Here is an 18,704-nt window from a genome sequence, read left to right as displayed (position 1 = left end):
AACATGCTAAGAAATTGATTTTGTTATGAAATGTAATTTATATATTCTTCCCTAAGAATACAAATAAGTATTTTACATACTCAAGGCTCTATATCTATATCTTGTGCTTTGACAAAAAGCTTTGTAAATAAATTTTATCTTTTTTTCAACTCTGAGCTTTAATAAAAAAATTACCAAAGTCTTTTTTTTAAAGGAGTGTGGCTTCTACTTTGTCTATATTCATATTGATTAATTTGTCTATGAAGTACAACTTTTTAAATCTTATTTTATTTTATTAGTACATGTTTGCAATTCATGCAGCTTACAGTCATCCTGGGAAGTTGCATGTACATACCACAGCTTGTTTTTTTCTAACCCTTCCCCCTTCCCTTCCCCTCCTCTGGTCGCCCATCAACTTTTACATACTTGTTGATACAATTTGTCTTAGCTTATGTTATGGCTTGTAGTATTTATATTGATTGGAGTTTTAGGATCTTGAACATGGCACAACTTCATTTCTCTCATTTCCACTTCCCCTTCTCCCTCCTCCTCACCCCTTGTTCTTGTTCCCTTGGACTACTTCCCTAGTGCAACAGATCTGTCCCCTTGTCGTTTTCTAACATTATTGGATACAGCAGTGAGAAGAGTCCTTTTCCTGGAACAGCACCTTCTCTGCATGCCCGTAGTTCGCCTGGCGACTAGCATGGGTCTCCATGGTGCCAGAAGCGCATGCGATGTGGCTTTCTTATACGTGTCACACACTATATGGTGTAGGTTTATTCTGAGTCATCATGAGCGAAAGGGGCGCTGACAAAAACACACTGAATAACTTACAAAGTAGATATATATTATGCACAATACAAAATCACTTTCACAAAAGTGCAATGATCAAAATTGCACTTCCATAAATTAGAAGAAATGAAAAACAATGAAAACTATTTTATTAGAAATTATTCAGTAATTTTTGAGGTTATGTAATCACTCTTGAGACAGCTGAAAGAAAATAAAACAGACAGACATCAAAGAATTTTGCAAGAGTTCTTTTCTTTTTCCTTTCTGCTTTTTTTTTTTTTCTGGTTTTGAATTTTCTTTTTTCTTTTCTTTTCTTTTTTCTTTTTTTTTTCTTTTTTTCTTTTTCTTGGTACCAGGCATCGAACTAGGGTCCTTTCACTTGGGCAGCAGGCAGCGAAACCACTGAGCTAAATCCCCAGCCCTTTGAACTTTCTATGTAGCCCAGGCTGGCCTTGAACTTGCAGTTATCCTCTTGCCTCAGCCTCTCAAGTGCTGGAATTACAGGTGTGAGCCACCATGCCCAGCTGAACTGTGTCCAATTTTAGTGGTCCAGGTATCTGATTCCTATTTGGTTCAAACCCGCTTGATCTCATTGATCCCCTGAGCTTTGACAACTTGCTCAGGTGAAAGCTCAGCTATGACCACATACTTTCATTTTCTTTCTAAGTAATCCAAGAAATTTTGCTTATTACAAGAGTAGAAAAACAAGTGAATTTCAAAAATGAGTGCTATGATATTCTATTTTATAGTTACACTTCTGCACTTAGGTGACCCTCGGGCTCAATTTTCTTGAGTATCAAAGCTTTGAAATGTCTAGAACATATGTTTAGTTTGCATTATCAGTAAACAAAACATCAAAGCTATAAAGTTTGAACTTTGTAGGCACAGAATATAATTTACAATAATTCATGTTAATAAATATATGTTTCATAAGCTAATAACTTTCCCAAAGCAAGACTTTATTTAAATTTATATTTTACTACTCAAATAACAGTAACAACAACTAGAACAAAAAATACTTTTATGACAGGATATTTTATCATTTAGATGGAGTCTTTATGTCCATTTTAACTATTCTATGAAATTTTTCCTTGTTGGTATTTCCATTGACACTTCATTTATTCCAATAAATATATGACCTGCTTGACTATTTGACTATTTCAAAATCTTGCATCCTGTTGTGTGTGTGTGTGTGTGTATGTGTGTGTGTGTGTGTGTGCATGTGGTGTGAAAGGGAGAGAAAGGGACACTTTGAAAGCCTCATACAATTTCATATATTAACTACTGAATAATCATCACCATTGTTACTCATGATGAAAAGTTTCATCTTGAAAATTTTAAGATACAGTTTTCACAATATGTTTCTGACTGTGTAAAAAAAGCCCAGAAAAATAGAAGAAACCAGATATGAAAATCCTAAGGATAAACACTGATTTCAAAAGGAAACTCATTTTATTTCCCTGAATTCAGAACAAAGTAATTTCCTCAATGTGGAATGATATAATAGAAAGATCAATTGTCTGAATGCTAATTACAACTTCTACATTCTCTATAGTAAGGATAGGGATTAGCGAATATATTTTCTCTTTGCAATTCCTTTATCACATTATCTGTACAATAAGAGAGTTGAACAAAATCTTCTCTAGAGACTACTCTCACTGCAAAGCTATGCAATTTTAATGGAAAGAATTTAAAAATAAATAAAAGTTTTTACTGATTAATGTTATTTCAAATTCTATTGAATGGTTTTAATAGATAATATTGCACTGAAAGGATCTTAGAATATTCTAATAATGAAAGGAAAGGGCAAAAATACCATTGTGAAAGAGTAAAATAAATGTTTTTCTCATTTATGAAAGTCTTCAGTTTCTATTTCCCATTTGAGCTTTGCTTCATTGTTTTAATCTTTCCAGTCTTATAAATAATGTAACAAATAAATAAATAAATAAATTGATGCATCCCACAATATTTGCTTTGATAATTCTACATTTGTTTCTTTTACTTGTTGCTGCTTCTAACAATGAATATTAGGTTGAAATATAGAAATTCAAAAATTATCCTAGAGAGTATTTGTCCTGATTTAACTTACTGTTGTAACTCTTTTTATAAGTGTGTACAAAAAGGGCAATATAGTCTTTGTACTCTAATTCAAACCACTTCAGAAGTTAAAGGTACTATATATAGGGAGAATTAATAAAGGGAAATAGGCACTGAAGAGTTGGTGCTTTCTGTAATCCCAGATACTCAGGTGGCTGAGACAGGTGGATAACAAGTCTCAGTGCAGCTTAGGAAATTTAGTGAGACTCTTCCTCAAAATGAAAAATAAAAAGGACAGTGATATAGATAGCTCAGTGGTAGAGAACATTTTGTAAAAATATTGCAAAAAAAATGCAAAAGCAAACAAAATTGTAGACCTATTTCCATATACATATATATATATATATGCATGTTCATATGTGGATGTAATTCCTACAAATTAAAAATATGCTTTATTGTGTATTTCCTCATAATGTACTCTATAATTATTTCATTGTGCTAAATTAGGGAAAAATAAATGTTAACCTTTTGAATTTGCCCTTTAACTTTTTCATCAAATAGGTTTAGATACTTCTTTATTTGTGAGAAAATTTCACAGCTATGTTAGGGTTGGTATAAATTCTTTGAGGTTTATGTTCTCATGTGTACTTTAGGCCTGAAGATTTAAATTTGTAGAATCTTGATATTGATACATTTATCTCAGCACCTGATCCATCCATTTTATTTCTCGATCTTCCAAGTCCAGAGGTATAACTGAGACAATTTCTTTGATTTCTAGTGAAAAACAAGAACTCACACAACTAAAGAAAAAAATAGTAGGAGAGAAAGAAGGAAGGGAGAGAAGGAGAGGCAGAGCAGGCAGCAGTTAGGATTGTGTAGGTTCTCCTTGATATACAAGTTTCTCTGGGGTGACGCAACGACATGCTGCACATTGGTGGATTTGGGCCCTGAATGAAGAAGCATACGCTTTAGCAACTCCAGTTGCTATCGTTTAAGCAAACTGGCCCAATGTTTGCAACAGAGAGAAAAAAAAATACAGTTCTTATTCTAGACAGCAAATCAGCCTTCTCCTCTTTATTATGAGATTATCTTTCCTTTCAAGGCGTACTTTTATATAAATATCTTTAAAAACATTGTCCAAACCAAAGGCTGTCAGTGAGTCATTCAAAAGAGAGAAAAGAGAGAACTATGGAGAATTGTCTCTCAAATGTCTCATTTTGTGATGCTTTGTAAAATAATCTGGGGATGGTATTTTCTATACGTTATACCCACATTTCTTTCTGGTCTACCTCATTTTATCCCCCAAATCCTTTTCATTTCTCATGCTATGAAGATGAATTAACCTTGTATTCAGTGGCTCATATTAAATTATATTCTCAAGAACTCAGATTTCATTCCAGCAGATATATTTATTTTATTTTTTTATATTTTATTAAAACGAGTGTTCTTGCTGAAGACCAAATTGAATTCCCAGATAACAAGAAGGTATTTTTGACATGCTATTTCAGTAATACATATTTCCAAACTAGAGAGGACAAATTTCATATTTATTTCTACATCAGTTTGAAGAAACACACTACATCTATAGTAATTCTTCCCTCATAAGTATAGAGTCAAAATAATTTGTAGGTAAATTAATGATGGAGATTTTAGATTCAGGAAAAAAATGGTGCTGGATTAATCTCCAGATCCAGCTAGTGTCTATTTTATTAGTCACTTGTACTGGTAGGATGCATTAGGAAGAGAAAAAATTAAATTTGGTCATGAGCCAGAATATTTCAACTACCTAGGGCACACTCCAAAATTTGCTTGAATTGGAAAGGAAAAAAAGGTTCCTCCAGGCAATTAGAATAAATAGTATTAGGAAATGGTTAATATATGTTTACAAAATAAAAAAGAATAATAAGAAAAAACATTTTATATAAGGAAGTGAGAAAATTTAGTTTTTGAATTGAATAATTGCATCATCAGGAAAAAAATGTATATATGGAGAAAAAATATGCAAGAAAATAAATAAATAAGCTATTTTGGTCTCCATTATTTTAAGTACTCATTTCGCAAATGTTTCAAGGAAAGCAATGCTAAATAAATCATTTTAGTAATAACAAAACCTCTTATCCCACCTTTTTATTATAAAATATTCTTTTAGATATTACTATCATGCTTACATCCCAAAGTTTCTATGTAGCTATTTTGGTTATTATAAATATTTTCAATATATCACTAAAAACTGTAAGTTCAGTGGACTGGTAGGTCAAAATTTTTGTATTGATAACATGGAAATACTAATGACAAACGCGTTATAGTCCGGGAACTTTAATCATTTTCAAAGCTACTTCACTGCTTTTTCTTCAATGTCTTTTTTTCATTTCATTTATTTGCCTTGTATTGATAATTTCTGAAGCATTTAGAAGATTCCCAGGACTGAAAATATTCCCCTAAAATTTAAATTTTCTACTGCTTTTTAAAAAGTCAGCCAAATACTTTGAAGGTATGACATAGAGCAAATCTGAGAGGGCATTATTTATAAACAACACCATATAAACGAAGTAATCCATTAAGGCAGCAAAATACTAGGATACATATCAAGGAAATTTGAAAAACATCCAACTAGTATCAAGTAGTATCTTCCTTAAAGTTAAAATATTCATACACCCCCCTAACCCTGAAGATGTTAATATAATAGAGAACTGAACATAATCTCCAAAAGACTCAATATCTGCCATATGTATTACTTTGTTCCATTTACTGAGGATCCATTAAGTTTCACAGTGTCTATAATCCATTCTTTTCTGCTTCCTGGAATCAACGTGCACAAGATATTCCTGGAGAAAGGAGAAACATCCATTACAACTATATCTTTGATTAATTAATTTATTTATAACTTTATAAGAAATTTAATATTGAAAAATTTATTTAAAGATAATTTTTTAAAAACTTGAATCTTTTTTCTTTTTTAATTAAGTTTATCTCTACAACTAAGATATACAAAATGATAACCTTCTTCACAGGGAATTTGTACATGTACATGATATATTTTGATTATTCTTTTTTTCCTAATCCTCTCCCCTCCCTTCATCTTCTCTTCCCCTCCTTATTTACTAAAGCTTTGTTTCCATTTTATCATAAACAGTTGAATTTTACACCTCACCAAAAATTAAGATTAAAATAAATTTCTAGCGATAGTTATAACTGTAGGCTATATGGTTCATAAGGGGAAATATCTTGTCTTTTTAAACCATTTTTATAATTGGGAAGTTGGAGAAACATGCAGTTAACAACTACTACTAAAGTTTTTCTCAAAAGAAGTGATGATAGCTTCTTCCCAAGAAGGTTCACCTTCATCTAACTAATATATGAAACATTCTGTTTCCTCTTTAACAAAGTAGACATATTAAAGCCTTCAAAATGAGCCAGCACATTTACTATTTTACCTTATAAATTATTTTGCTCAAATAATATTCTTTTTATAATTGCAGCTATTTAATAAGAATTTTATGTTAAAAATGTTTGATTTACAACATATTTCCCTAATATCTTCTTAAATCCAACAAAAAAGATAATAAAAATATCTGAAAACAGGTAAATCAAGAATCTCCAAAAAACAGAAAGAGTAGGAAAAATTGGTAGGATGATTTTTTTTCTATAAAATTAGTAATATCTGACTTAGTCAGAGAAAGCAAAGAGAAAAACCAACAAGGGCTCAGATGTTTCTAAGTGTCCTGTAGAATTTAGGACAGACGAGTTCTTATGACACCAGAAATCTTCAAATTACTGCATAAAGTACAAATGGGGGATATTTGAACAATACAAATAGGAATATAGATGACTACTCACCAGAGGAATACAGAAGAATTAAAAGAAAACGCATCAATTGCATGATATAACAATTCCCCCAATCATAGTCTTTATTTTTCAACTAACATGCTTTACAGTTCTTATCTTGTTTAGAAAAATGTAAATTTTTATTTGTTAGTGAAATAGTAAGATCAAAAATATCTAGGAAAAACATTTGTTTGTACTCCAAGGAACAGTAATGTTATTCACAGACTGTAAGATCCCTATGATAAGCATCCTTGTGCAAGTAGAACTGCAAAGTAGTCTTGCTTAATGTCTTATTCTTTAATATTTCTGGCAGATAAGATCATGAGAAACTATATAAGAATAAACATTATAAAATAAAACAAAGTTCAGCTAAATAACAAATGAATTACAGCAGATACTTTAAGCAAACAGCAGACAATATTATAAAAACTTAGCCTTCATAGAGATAAAAAAAATAATAAATCACCCATGGAACTGGAAGAACATGCCATTGGAAACTAAATAAAGAAATAAGCAGAAACAAAACAGTTGATTTAGGTGAAAATCTAGATATGAGGCTTGTAGAATTTCAAAAGCAGATATCTGAAATATCATAGTTTTTCTTCCAAAACCACAGGTATTTTTAGGTTCCTCTCTATCTCTTTCCACTTCATCAAAGTTATACACAGAACTATGGTATAGAATACACCTAAAAATTATAATGAATAAATTTCTAGTGAAGTAATTTTACTCACTGTTTTCAGTTATATATATCATCACCATATTTCCAATTTTTAGTTTGAATTAAGTTGAAAGGACTAATTTTTAAAAAATAGAATATTATACATTTATTTTGTCATACAGTTTCAACAAATAGCAGAGCTTGAATCAAAAGCACAAATAATCATATTCCTTTCTATATACTAAAGTGCTTAAAAGATTAGATTATTTAGCTTTATATTCTGAAAAATAAGTATGATTGTATAAGGATATATATTTAATCAGAATTCTAAAATAGTCTAAACTCAGAATAGTATTAAAAGTTTAGAAAAATTCTAAAAATTAAAGATCATATGTAGTTTTTTTTTGAAATTAGATTCTTAACACCTCTTTTGGTCTTATTAAGTGCAAGCTAGCTCTACATAAACTCAAAAATGAATAATATTAAAAATGAATCTCAATATTACTATTAGATTTCCAAGTTAACAAAAGCTGAAACTGAAAGAATGAATTAGACATTTAAGTAATTTTACTTGGTTGAAGCCATAGGAAATTACAGAAAGTCATCATCAGTAGCAAATACAATGATGTGTTCTACCAAAGAAAATGTTGCAAACTCAAAGCCTATTTAATTTCTGCAATCAAAACATAAGGAAAGTGCAGACCAAAAACTAATTGAAATGTGTGCAGATTTATATTCCCCTGCTTTATAGATTGTATATTTCAATTTATTTAGGAATTCAAATACATTAATACACAATAAAGCCATTTACATTTATGTGAGTAGCTCCACTCTTTCCAAGAACAGCTTAAAACTTTTGGAAAGCACTATACAATTTAATTATTATTGAGCAGAGTCCGAAAGATTAGTTAGCAGAGAATATAAATCAGAATTTTTATTAAAGCATGAAATTAAGTAGCTCATATAGAGGGTGGAAGACTCGAGAGTCTAAAAGATGATACTATTGACATATCAGATCATTCTAATACAAATGATTAATGGTTGTATTTATATAAATGGATGGAAGGGTCTGGTGGAATTAAGTGCTTGCACCAAGTAATTCCATTAAAATTTTAAATATCCTCAACATATATTAATTTAAAACCCAATTGAATATTATCATTCATATAAAATACCAAAGAGGAATTTTCATAACTAGCAAAAAAGGAATTGAGATGATTATCTGAATGACTTAAGGTAAGTGTAACACAGGGTTACAATGAACAAGAAGGCAAGAATGTTATAGTTTGAATAAGGAAGTAATATTCTATGATAGCTTTCCAATTAATATGTTCAACTCTTTTTGTTCAGATGTTTCTTCAGAAACATGAAGAAAAGAAACAAGAACAGTAATTTTTTGAAAGTTGTGGCCTAAAAACAGGCAACTATTCAAGAATTTGAATATTCTCTGCAGACTTTTGTTGTAATGAAAGACTATATTTTGTTCATTGAATTAAAGGAAAGATTTAATAACCTGTGGCTCACTAAGACACTTGAATTCTTAGGAAAAAAAAGCCACCGGATAAATTCTAGACAATTAAGGATAAAATTTGAATCTTTACATTGAAAAGCAATGTAAATCTTACACAAATATTTCATAGGAGTTTTGTTATCAAAATATGGTTTGTTATATAATCATAATTAAGGAGTGCTTTATTTATTTAATTGTAATTTATACATTTCATACATGGTAGAATATCAAAATATCAGTCAGTACTGAATACAAGAGATATAGGTGACAATAAGATATAGATATAGGTGACAATAAGAAAGTTTGACAAATTTCAGTTGAAAGCAAATGGGAAATTAAACATCTTTTTGGTCACAGTATTGCTCTATTTTGATTGTCTCAATGTTTTGGATGAATTTACTGCTGCTGAGCAATTGAAATATTCATAATATTGTATGAGGAATGTCAATTGGCTCACTGAACTCTCATCTATATATAGGGTGATATTTTCCATAATTTAGTTTATTTTTTTATGAAGAATGAAAAAGCAACATAAAATGTTAACAGTTTATAGTGGTTTCAAATAAATCAAGTTTATCATCAACATCAAATAATGAAAGAAACATTTTAATAGTTTTGATTTTAATTAAAAAATGGAAATCATGAGACTCTTTTAAAACCATTGCTTGTTCCTTGCCAACTACATTATCTTTCTCTCTCAGATGTAATGAACTCACTAGTTTCTGTATATTGCCCTGATTTCTTACATGATTTTTGGGGTACTGTTGCTCATTTATGTGCTCTTTCTGTGGACCATGTGAATGAAAACATATCTGGAATCTTCTACAATGTGCTTTCTTTCTAAACATTGTAATGTATCCCTCATACTATCTGAATTTGTACTTTGCTATTTTTTGTTATTGCGTAGAAATACATTGCACAAGTATACCACACTTTAGAGATCACTGTATGATGAAAAATTGTTTTTGTTTTGCTTTTCCTTTTTTAGCAATTGTGAAATCTGTTACTTTGAACATCTTATTTCCTTACATATATATATATATATATATATATATATATATATATATAATTGCTCTGGATTAATATCTAGGACTTGAATATCTCTGAATATTCTTTGTATGGATATGTTCACCCTCATAGTGGATAAACTATTGTTTGCAGATATGTCTCATACTTACTTTGAAAGTGATAAAGTGGAAGCATGTATCTGTTGTTATTATGAATCATTTCCAGAAGTTATAGTCATGTTATTTATATCCACAGTAGTAAGTGTGAAATGCTATCTCATATAAAGGACATATAAATGTTATTTCAAATAAATAAAACAAATCATTTTCATTCGTTCCCTTTAAAGCAGATGAAAATACTAGTCCACTCATCCAAGCCCTTCCCACCTGAGAAAGAGAATAGAAAAGTAGGTGTTTGTGTCATGTAAGGTATGTCATTCAGGGAACACAACTTCCAGTAAATACCCCATCATTAGGAACCTATTTTTAAAAGTGTCTCAAGTGAGGGATGCTTTCTGAGCCAGGGCTTCTGAGGCCAGAATCAGTCAATCCACTGTGTGTCTCATTCTAAGATTTGTGTGGAGAATGAGCACTGCACTGGTGATTCTGTTGCAATGGCAAAGGTGACAGGTCAGAAAATTCAGAGGGTTACAGACCAATAAGCCTTTGGAAACTGGATGTCTCACTGGGTGCTAGAATGGAAATTTAGGTATTTATTGTCAAATAATGGGATTCAATGTTTTTTCAAAATTAGTGTTGGAATGTTACTGTCCATTTTATTCACTTATACTCAAGCTCAGTCAATTGAAGCAAAAAGAAAATTTGTACATTTGTCATACCTTTTGTGTTTCTCACAATAAAAATTTTGGTAGCAAATAAAAACTACCATTAAAAAAAATAAATCCTTTTCCTCTGCATCGAATCTTATGCTAAAAACTTTCAACAATACTTTTTTCTAGTTTTTTAAAATCTGCAGTGAAATATTTTTTCTGTAGTCATGCTACTGCCCTCACTTCATTCAGGTGGCACTCCAGGAACTTCTTGCACCTTTCTGACTTTACCTTAGACCTCATCGATCAACCTGATCAACCTTTTCCTTCCTCCACCCCCACTGACTTTCCCTGATCTCTCCTGACCACCATTCTAGTTAATCTTAACTCTCTGAGATCAACTCTTCTGTATTTAACTTATGAAAGCATTCACATTGTACTCAAAATTCTGTCCTTATTTCACCCAACATAATGATATTGAATTCTGACCATATTTTTGCAAATGACAACTAAAAAAAGTTGAGTGTAAAAGTATGTTTTTCTTGTAGACTTGCTCTTCTTTTCTATTGTCTATCTGTCCATTTTTTTTTTTTTTTTTTTTTTTTTTGTGCTGGGGATCGAACTCTGGTCCTTGCGCTTATATGTCCATTTTTATACCAATACTGTGCTGTTTTGATCACTAGTTCAGTTTAGTGTGGTTCAAAGTCAACCAATATATTTTCTGGGGTTTTTTTCCTTCTTGAGATGGCTTTGGCTATTGAAGGCGTTTTGACTTTTATCTATAATTTTTAATTACATGTAATATTTTATAAATTTGTTTCTAACTTTCATTTCTGTTTATTTGAAATGTGTTTATCTTTACTGTTTATTAACAGGGCTCACAATGGCTGCCCTCAGAGGCAGGTGTGGAGAGTGCCAAATGCTGTCTGTGTGCTGGAATCTGAAGGATCCACTCAAAGGCCTGGGGCTCATTGCAGCGTCCTATGTGAGTCTGTATCAGGAGGCCAAAGGGTCCGGGATGGAAGGCTAAACAGTTGGTGCTGGATGGAGTCTGCGCTGGAGGCCAGGAGGTGACATCCAAGGTAAGGTGAAGACGGGAGCTCCTCCAAAGAAACAGAAGCCAGCCTTCTGTCTTTGTTTCCGTTATTCCATTCAGGGGACAAGACTATTAGTTGGTGTCACTCACACCCAGGGGGGTCTTCTGTCTTTCGTAAATCCTTCCAGCCACACCCAGAGCTATGCTGATCAAATTTAGTTGTATATTTGTTAGTGAAGTTAACACAATCAGTTAACTATCACATATAACTATTTTAAAATATTACTAAAATCAAGTAAGACTTCTAAATGTTTAAATTTACCACTAAGATTTGACTTCTTTAACCCAAGAATTCTATTTTCTTTTGTGAATAAATAATGCTGGATGAGAAGTATTTTCAAGAAATAGTACATTTACACTTTTTAAAATAAATGTGAGTGCTGATTTTGGTGTTAACTCTATCACATGCAGATTTATGCTGTTGAATATAGCAAGCGTGCTAACGTTTTCTTTCCCAGCACTTCGTTTTTCTGAGCTGTGCTAGAAGTAAATGTTGTTTTGTTAAATGAGCAAATTTGCATTCATGGCTTATGTGTTTCTAAGATGTATTGCAGGATGCATTTAACCTTTAAAAATCAAAATATCTAATGCCTGTATGGAATCATCTTAGCCTAAAAAAAATGTTACCTTTTTAAAACAGTTTACTACAGAAGTCTGATTGTTTTAATTCCTTCCAGTGAATGCCTTATTATACACACCCCAGAAGCAAAAATTAAGACAAAATTTGAAGCATATTTGTAAGACTTACACTTGTGAAAAGAATGAGTAAAAGGAGGATTGGTAGAGAGAGAATTTGAGCTGCAATAAATATTCAGGTAACTCTGCAAAGAGCATAGATTGAGATTTCAGATGGAAATTGTCTTTCCTCCATAAGGCAGTACTTGCTGGCTGTTTCTATCCTGGAAAGATTTTGAACTATCTGCTTGTTGAGTGAACTCCCTAAAACCAAACAATGAGTTTCCCTTGAAAAGGGATATATGTAGTCTACTACCAAGCCTACCATAGCCTACCTACTGGCTCAATTATCTCCAGTTCTGAAAAAAAATTTTGGGGAACCTCTTTATTGTGACTCCTATGATTGTCTTTTCCTTAGTGAAATTTAGACTAAAATATTTAGTGAGACTATCTTCAGTTTTTACTACAACTTCCAGGCTTGAAACTGCAATTAATTCTGTTTATTTTCTGCTTTGACTTTCCTTTGTAAGTGTCTTTCACTTTCAACTTCTCATTTTTATCTTCAGTTTCTTACTTGTATAGTTCCTTAGATCCTGAGCAATGAAGAGCACAAGAATCCTGTCACCATACCTCCAATGGTTACCTCATCTGCATATATACATTTGTATTTCACAAAGAAAGCAGCAAATAGATCACGTCTTTTCCACAAATAGACTATCTAGTCTTCCTTTGTACAAGAGCAACTCTACCTTTTCCTGGTGATCAAGGATTGTCCAAGATAAATCAGTGATTCCTCTTTTTGCCTACTTTTCCCTGTTCCTCAAAAATCTAAATATCACTGGAACAATATATTGAGTCCAACAACAACAAAAAAATGTATGCACCCTTCAGGAAAATAAACTCATATAAATATTTTCATACTAAATTTATTTAGTCATCGTGAGATTAATACAAGTTACCTTTGGCCTCTCCAACTCCAAGAGGTTCTCAAAGTGATGGTCATTTGCTTTCAGATATTTATTAGTACGGTGAACTGCTGCTTGTGTAACCTTGGTCAACATATCCATTGGGATTGCTGCACATGCATTTTCCATTTCTTCTCCAAGGGCTGGCAAGATAGTTGATTTTCCATGATATATGACCTCCTTTAGGGTCCCCCACAGATGAAAGTCTGCAGGTGTTAAATTAGGAGAATATGCACCTTCTACACATTTTTCTTTTCTTTTCTTTTCTTTTTTTTTCTTGGTACCAGGGATCGAACTCAAGTCCTTGCACTTGCGCAGCAGGTGGCGAAACCACTGAACTAAATCCCTGGCCAGATTTTTCTTTTCTTGAAGTGAGTATATATATATTTTTGGCAGACTCTGCCTGTATTTTAACTAAATAGAGCTTCTGTTTTGTCCCCTGGAGAAAGTGTATCCTCTTTAGAAACTAAGACCTCTAATCCGACAGAAGCCAAAATGTAGAAATAAGAAACACAAAGTAATGGGTCATTCTGAGTGCTGGTAACAGGAAACACTCATGCATCTCCTACTTGATTCCAGACCCATGTATATCTTATACCATGAATACAACATCTTTGATACGATGTGTACTCTGGATATGGAAAGATAGCACTCCATCCTTGACTATATCAAATTTGTACTACATGTCTGCTCTTGACAAGCCACTACATTGCTCAAGAGGGTAGAACCACCTGGGTGGTACAGTATGTTGAGTGTATACCACAGGTATGAACTCCTTTCCTCAGTCTTTCTTGCTGTCATATGATAATATGTGTGATTTTATGCTAGTAGAACTTAGATGTTGAGCCCATGAATGAGAAAGCAATATCAATTCATTTGAAATTACAGGCAAATAACCCAGCCAACATTACATATTTGCAAGGTCCAGTTTAGTTAATTTCTAATCAAGAGTGTATTTGATCTGCTTGAGAATTAAATACCTATGGGAGACCTGGCCTTTATGTTATGTCAGCAAGGTAGAATTTGCTTATGCTAGCAGCCTAATACTGACACTGATATCTTCATACTTATATTCAATTGCTGCCACTAAGGCCACTTTGTTCATATGACCATCATGCCAACATGGGTTGCGTCAATGACTAAAACTTGCTGACTATTTTGTCTACTCAATTGTTTAATGTCTGTGGTGTGTTGATGGGCATTCTGGATCTCCCTAAACCAGAACTTCTAAATATTGATATCACCTTATGTTTTATTCTAGGCATTCTGAACCAGTTGGCCAGGAAAATCTCCTCTACCAAGGAGTCTGTGTACATTCCACAAATTATAAAAGGATTTAACTAACTGAATTTCTGCATTGATAAGAATTCCTATTAACACTGACTTCCAGAGCCACAGCAAGTGGGACTGTAGGCAGCTGTCAAGCGTTTACAGCTTGGCTTCTATAAGAATGTGCCTCACTGTCTATGTGTACTTTGATTCTTTCTGAGTAAAACTACTGTTCACCATTTTCCTGGAGTAGAAACTTTCCATTATCCCTTTTTAAATTTGACATTCTACAACCATTTTGAACCAGAGAAAAGAAACAAGAATATGAAATAAATTTTAAAGACTTGGAATAAAAATATGACTGTCATTTTTCATAGACAAACTATGTGCATAGAATATCCAAAGATATGTGATACAGAATTATTTCACTTAAAAGGTAGATTTATAACATTGGATATGAGGAAAAGTTTAATATTATATAAAATTAACTTTCTATGTCCCAGCAACAACATTTAGATAGTGAAAATTTAGAAGAAAAATATTTATAAATGCATGAAGAGATTAGTAGTAAAATTAACAAAATTTGTAAGCAGTCCATAGATCAAATTCTAAACCATATACATTCAATAAAGAAATGAAAGCTGTAATTTAATACAAGTATTAATAGATTGAAGACATTTTAATGAGATCAAATATTTTGAATAGATTCATTGAAATCACATTAAAATTATAGTGATATCAACTACTAACATTCAAAAAATTCTAAAATTTATAAGAAATAGAAATGGTCAAGAAAGCCCAGGACACTTGTTGAGAAGAGGAAGATTATATATATTCCACTAAATAATAAAATTTGTTATGAAACACAACACATAAAAAGTGAGAAACTGAAAGTGTAAATAATGATTAAAATGAATAATTGATAATTTGAAATAGGAAGAAAAGCTATAAAGGGGTAGGGGTGGTGGGAAGGGAAGGGGAAAGGAAAGAAGGGAAAGGAAAAATTATGATAAAAGAAAAAATAGAAACAAAGTCTATGTAAATAGGGAAGGGTGAAGGGGGTGAAGGGCGCACAGGTAATGGGGAAAAAATAACTGAGATACATCATGTACGGGTGCAAGCACCCAATGATAAATGTAAACGTATTGTGTACCTAAAATGTACCAATAAAAGAATTTAAGGAAAAAAAGTGTAGCATTAGCACAAATATAGACAAATAAAAACAATAGAACAAAATAGCTCTCTATAAACAGATATAGAAATACATGGCTCTAATTTACAGCAAAGCAGAACGTTAGCCACAGGACAATTTTTTAAAGAAAGTGCAGCAAGTCAATAGGATAACAGCAACCCTACCTTTCCTTGATGATCAGGGCTAATTACTCTTGACAATATGCTGTCTCCTTTTATTGCCTGTTCATCTCTGGCAGTACAGTAAGGAAGACAATCAGTGAATCCCAAGGATGTCCCTACTGCCATAACTCCTTTGCTGAAAAATGTTTATTTTTTTAAAGCATGATTTTGCAGGGACACCAGATCAGTGTGGTTCAAATGGTCAGTAAATTCTTGTTGGCCAAGTTCTTACACAGGAAAGGCAGACCAGCATTATATGTAATGAACAAACAGCTCTCTTGCCACACTGGTAGAGTCCAATGTTCAAATTTTCATTAAGCAACTGGAAATTCTTCTGGAAAATGTTGTGATACCAAATGAAGTAAAATTCTCTGTTCCTTGGAAATTTGCTATTTCACAGCAGCATTAGGTAGCAGAGCTTGGGAGAGTAAGAGATTGTACTTTTGGGCCTTGGATCTTCCCTATCTCCTACATTTTATCTATTCCACTTATGCAACTGTGTTAAGTCCTAGGGGGTGGCCAACTACAGAGCCTGACTAATGGCAACTTGCCAATCCTCTTTCTAGTGGGTTGTTTAGTGATTTATTATGTAGTGGATGATCCTTGGCAGACTTGATACACAATTCTCAGCACATTGCATTTTGTCCTGATGGACACAGACTAACAAGCAGGGTTTTTTCTTTCCTTCCCACAGATAAAGACATAGAACTTCCAAACATTTTGGTTCAGATTCTTTGCCAGTCATCTGAGTTATTTCTTGCTGCTAATAGGTACATTTATTCTATCTGGAGAAAATTACATTCCTGCACAAATGGGTTAATAAGACATGCAGCCTGATGCTTTGTTCGTTAGGAAGATTTCCCATAGAGTAAATTATGTAGCAAAGATGTGGGAGATTTATTGGCAAGTTCTCATCATAACAACTGTTAGGATGTGAGGGAAGCTGAATTAGAAGAACACAAATGGTGAACTAAGATGCAGTTCTAAGGAAGGCTCAAATAATTTAGACCAATGATTGGAATTGGGATGGGATGATCAAATGTCCTTATAGAGGAAATAGCCTTGAATTTTAAATTTCAAGCTAATCCCTAAATGGATGCAGCCAGCACCAATGAAGGGAAACATTTAGATGGGCAGCGTCTTGTGCAGACTGCCACTTCTTGTGACCTGTTAGCACTAAACTCTCCTGCTACCTAGGAAAATAGTTTCTCACTCTGAAGTAAGGAAATGAGGAACACCACAACCACTGTTCATTTGTGAAGAGGGATAATATAAAAGGCCCCCATGTAAATAGGACTCAATTTGATGACTACTGATTTTTGAAATATCAAAATATTTTATAATTAAATCTTAATTAAATTAATTAAAATTTATAATTAATATAAATTAAATTTTATTTTAAATATTTTATAATTAAATATTTTATATTTAAATCAAGGAAGGAAGGCACAAGGACTTTGGGTACTACAAGCATCACATTGATACAAAGTGTTATTATTATTATTAAAAAACAACAAAACCTCATGATAAGATTTACCTTCACTTAGCTTACATACCACCAGAAATAAGTTGTTGTCAGCAGTCATATGAATAAAATAAAAAAAAATTAAAGCTTGGTTTACTGGGTAGTAAAAAAATAAGAAATAGGAAATATTCTCTTTACCTGTTTAAAATATGTCAATCCTTCTTTAAGGTTTTTAGTGAAATATAGATAAGGAAAATTTTTAGATTTAGCACAAAACTTGAAAGTAATAAAGAAATACTTTTTTCACAGTTTTAGAGTATTTTATATTACTATGGTCATTGTTATAATTAACACTAACATCATATATAATTATAATATATAATATCACATACAATTATATAACATCATATAATATTGATACATTATTAACTAAAGTCTCTCCTTCATTTGTATTTTCTTAGTTTGTACCTATGCCACTTTTCTATTGAGCGATTCCTTTTGGAAAACACATACAAATAATCAATTAATCATGATATTTCTTAAATTTGTTTTTGTAATGACCAATTTCTCGATTTGGAGACTTTGTTATGAAGAATATTCAACAGTTATTTTATAGAATGCATTACAATTGGGAATTTTATGAATTTTTCCATGATCTCTCTACTTTTGCATATTTTCTGACTATTATCTCTGGAGTTATGTGTCTCCAGTAAAAAAATGATAATGAATAGTATCTTATCAAGGATATTTATCACCAACATGACTTAACACTGAAGATAGGAAATAATATCAACCATCTAACCGGCTGTGTTTGTCAGCTTTTACCAATGGATAGCCAATTTCCAAGCCCTCTCTTTTTAATTGTGTAGTTTCTGAAGAAAATTATTACATTCGACCTAAATTTAAGAGGTGGGGACTACATTCTATCTCCTGAAAGAGATAGTATATATTTTACTGATTTAGTTCTTCCACCCCATATATTTTCTATGTTCTCCTATTTATCCAATCATTTGTTTATCAGTAAGGAATTATCATTATTTACTTTTAACCTTAGGCCATATACTCCAATACTACTCTATCTTTGTTTAAACTCTTACACATTTCATAAAAGTTTTTATTGGCTCTTGTGTCCCTTTAGTATGCACATATTTTAGTGTGTGTGTGTGTGTGTGTGTGTGTGTGTGAGAGAGAGAGAGAGTGTGTATGTGTGACTGTCTGTGTGTTTAACATTTTATTATTTTTTGCCACTATAAAATACAGGTGACTTATTTGCAGTTTATTTCCTATTCCAGCCCTAAAT

The 18,704-nt window shown here is 32.1% G+C and overlaps 1 long non-coding RNA gene across 1 annotated transcript; it reads right to left on the bottom strand.

Annotated features, from left to right (window-relative positions):
• Positions 1-260: 260 nt before the first annotated feature.
• On the bottom strand, positions 261-16,282 carry LOC101720854 (uncharacterized). The gene is made up of 3 exons (XR_205133.3): positions 15,943-16,282; positions 13,312-13,523; positions 261-5,633 (listed from the first exon to the last, which is right to left on the bottom strand). It is a non-coding gene; the product is annotated as an uncharacterized LOC101720854 (long non-coding RNA).
• Positions 16,283-18,704: the final 2,422 nt, after the last annotated feature.

This window comes from Heterocephalus glaber, unplaced genomic scaffold (genome assembly GCF_053883595.1).
Source record: "Heterocephalus glaber isolate CG9 unplaced genomic scaffold, H.glaber_assembly_v1.0 deba00000122, whole genome shotgun sequence".
NCBI lineage: Eukaryota > Metazoa > Chordata > Mammalia > Rodentia > Bathyergidae > Heterocephalus > Heterocephalus glaber.
The sequence above is the reverse complement of the archived record's forward strand: the minus strand, read 5'-3'. Positions and strand labels throughout refer to the sequence as shown.